This window comes from Cebus imitator, unplaced genomic scaffold (genome assembly GCF_001604975.1).
Source record: "Cebus imitator isolate Cc_AM_T3 unplaced genomic scaffold, Cebus_imitator-1.0 Scaffold197, whole genome shotgun sequence".
In the NCBI taxonomy this organism is placed as follows: Eukaryota; Metazoa; Chordata; class Mammalia; order Primates; family Cebidae; genus Cebus; species Cebus imitator.
This window is the reverse complement of record NW_016107512.1, coordinates 2,938,209-2,942,249: the sequence shown is the minus strand read 5'-3', so window position 1 is coordinate 2,942,249 and position 4,041 is coordinate 2,938,209.

Sequence of the window (4,041 nt, the reverse complement as noted above, 5' to 3'; positions counted from 1 at the left end):
CCCCCCAGAGCCTCTAATGATTAAAGGTTACTTTTAGGACCACATGAGTAAACAAGCTATTTTTAGATAAAGTCTTCTATATTTGGCTTTTCTGCTATTAATTCAAGGTAAAGAGTTTTAGGCTGCCTTCAGCCAGAACTTTTACTGAAACTATGCAAACCCCACTGCCTTCCAAGAAGGTTTGTGACTATTTCCGATAACTTTACAATTTCTCCCACCATCCTGACTGAACCCCACAGTGTTCCTGTTTCTCTTTTCTATACACTGGCCTGAATGATGCTTATAAAACAGGAACTGAATCCTATCCTTTTCCTGTTCAAATTATCCAATGGCTCACATCTCACTCAGAGTTAAAGCCAAAGGTTCTGACTTTTGAGCCCAGGATTTCAAGACCAGCCTCGGTAACATAGTGAGACTTTGTCTCTCCAAAAAAAAAAAAAAAAAATTAGGCCGGGTGTGGTGGCTCATGCCTGTAATCCCAGCACTTTGGGAGGCCAAGCTGGGTAGATCACGAGGTCAGGAGTCTGAGACCAACCTGACCACATGGTGAAACCCTGTCTCTACTAAAAATACAAAATTTAGCTGGGTGTGGTGATGAGGGCCTGTAATCCCAGCTACTCAGGAGGCTGAGGCAGGAGAATTGCTTGAACCCTAGAGGCAGAGGTTGCAGTGAGCTGAGATTGCCCCATTGCACTCCAGCCTGGGTGACAGAGTGAGACTCCATCTCAAAAATAAATAAATAAATTAGCTGGGCATGGTAATGCACACCTGTAGTCCCAGCTCCTCAGGAGGGTACGGTGGGAAGATCGCTTGAGCCCAGGAGTTCAAGGCTGCAGTGAGCCATATTCATGCCACTGCACACCAGCCTGGACAACAGGGCAAGACCCTGTCTCAAAAAAGAAAAAAAAAATTTAGAATTTAATTTTAGGAAGTTGTAAAAAATGTCAAAATATTTAAAACTCTTGGTTACATAGGATCACTGATCATTATGAAACAATACTAGAGGCTGGGCATGGTGGCTCACCCTTATAATCCCAGCACTTTGGGAGGCCGAGGTGGGTGGATAACCTGAGGTCCGAAGTTTGAGACCAGCCTGACCAACAGGAACAAAACCACGTCTCTACTAAACAACAAAAATTAGCCAGGCAAAGTGGCGAGTGCCTGTAATCCCAGCTACTTGGGAGACTGAGACAGAAGAATCGCTTGAACCCGGGAGGCAGAGGTTGCAGTGAGCCAAGATCGTGCCACTGCACTCCAGCCTAGGCAACAAGAGCAAAAGTTGGCCTCAAGAAAAAAAACCCAAGGCCTGGCAAGGTGGCTCCCGCCTGTAATCGCAGCAATTTGGGAGGCAGAGGTGGGCGGATCACAAGGTCAGGAGATCGAGACCAGCCTGACCCACATGGAGAAACCCTGTCTCTACTAAAAACGCAAAATTAGCCGAGCATAGTGGTGCATACCTGTAATCCCAGCTACTCGGGAGGCTGAGGCAGGAGAATCACTTGAACCCAGGAGGCGGAGATTGCGGTGAGCCGAGACCCTGGGTTCAGGCAAGTCTCCTGCCTCAGCCTCCTGAGTAGCTGGGATTACAGGCACGCGCCACCATGCCCAGCTAATTTTTTGTATTTTTAGTAGAGACGGGGTTTCACCATGTTGACCAGGATGGTCTCGAACTCTTGACCTTGTGATCCACCCGCCTCGGCCTCCCAAATTGCTGGGATTACAGGCGGGAGCCACCGCACCCGGCCTGCAGTCTCTTTTCAAGAGCAGACCAAAACTCCTAGAAAACTTTGTTATTTGTTGATTTATTCTTTTCTTTTTCTTTTTTTTTAGGGACAGGGTCTTGCCTTGTTTCCCAGGCTGGAGTACAGTGGCATGATCACAGCTCACTGCAGCCTTGACCTCGTGGACCCAAGCCATCCTCCCACCTCAGTCTCCCCAGTAGCTGGAACTAAAGGTGCATGCCACCTGCGCAGCCATTTTTTCTTTCTTTTTTTTTTTTTTTTGTAGACATAAGTTCTCACCAGGCTGGTCTTGAACTCCTGGCATCAGGTGATCCTCCTGCCTCAGCCTCCCAAATTGATGAGATTATGGGCATAAGCCACCATGCCTAGCCAAGCCCAAATTCTAGTTTTGCTTAAGTGTATTTTTTAATATTAAGGCTTATTTATAAAATCTTTTTAATAAATTTATTCAGTTTTAGTCAGAAAATTCCCTTTCTCCCAATGTTCTGTAGCCATTCAGGTTTTTGTTTCATTTTATTGATAAATAATTGTTTATATGTATGGGATACAAAGTGATATTTCAATACATGTATGCATTATGGAATTATCAGATCAGAATAATCAGTTTATATATCACCTCAAATATTTATTATTTCTTCGTGGTGACAGTGTTTTATTTATTTTTAAAAACTTTTATGTATGTATGTCTTTATTGAGACAGGGTCTTACTCTGTCACTCAGGCTGGAGTGCAGTGGCATGATCATGGCTCACTGCAGCCTCACCCTCCTGGGTTCAGCTGATGCTCCCACCTCAGCCTTCCCAGCAGCTGGGACTACAGGCACATGCCACCACACCTGGCTAATTTTTGTATTTTTAGTAGAGACAAGATTTGGCCACGTTGCCCAGGCTGGTCTTGAACTCCTGAGCTCAAGTGATCCTCCTGCCTTGGCCTCCCAAAGTGCTGGAATTACAGGTGTGATTCACCATACCCGATAGACATTTTAAATGCTCTCTTTTAGCCAGGCGTTGTGCTACGTGCCTATACTCTCAGCTAGTTGGGAAACTGAGGCAGGATGATTGCCTAAACCCAAGAGTTCAAATCCAGCCTGGACAACATAGTAAAATAGTAACACAGTAAAATCCAGACTCAAAAAAGAAATCCTAGGCTGGGCATGATGGCTCACAGGGGTAATCCCAGCACTTTGGGCGGAGGAGGCGGGCAGATCACTTGAGGTCAGGAGTTTGAGACCAGCCTGGCCAACATGGCAAAAACCCTTCTCTACTAAAAATACAAAACAAAACAAAACACCAAAAACAAAACAAATAGCTGGACGTGGTGGCTCGTGCCAGTAATCAATCCCAGCAATGCAGGAGGCTCAGACAGAAAAATCACTTGAATCTGGGAGGCGGAAGTTGCAGTGAGCAGAGATCACACCACTGCACTCTAGCCTGGGCGACGGAGTGAGACTCCGTGTCAAAAAAAAAAAAAAAAAAAGAAGAAGTAGTGTTTTTTAGTTATCTTGAAATATATAATACATTTTATCAACTGTAGTCACCTTGCTGTGCAATGGAACGCCAGAACTATAGCTTTGCTCTCATTGACCAGAGCCTTCCCTTTCCCCTACGCACCCCGCCATTTCCATTGTTTTTGTTCTTCCTTCTTTCATTCTGAAACAGCCTTACATAACATCCAAACTAGACAAAATTAATCTTTTCGTTTACCAAAAAAAAATTCTCATACCTTATAATTTCTCCTAACCAAAAGTATGCCTTAGCTTTCTTGTATATTTTGCATACAGAGTTGTTTCCCTTATTATTTCTACTTTTAACTACATATATTAGAGTTCTTAACCCTTAGTAACCTTAATTTCTAGTGAAAACTAGGAAGTAAGCAGTTACAAACTGTTACATCAGCATTCTGTAGATTGACAAATCTACAAATACATCGTTTTATAATTTCTAGAAGTATGTGCTTTCTCATAGAATAATTTTATTTATTTATTTGTTTGTTTATTTATTTAGACAGGGTCTTGCTGTATTGCTCAGTGGAGCCATCATAGCTGACTGCAACCTCAAACTCCTGGGCCCAAGTAATCCTTCTACCTTGACCTCGTGAGTAACTAGTACTACTACAGCTCTGTCACCCAGGCTAGAGTGCAGTGACATGATTATAGCTCACTGGAGTCTCAAACTCCTGGCCTCAAGTGATCTTCCCACCTCAGCCTCCCAAAATGCTGGGATTATAAGCGTGAGCCACTGTACCCTGCCTCACAGTACAATTTTAAAGTGGCAAAGGGGCCAGGCGCAGTGGCTCATGCT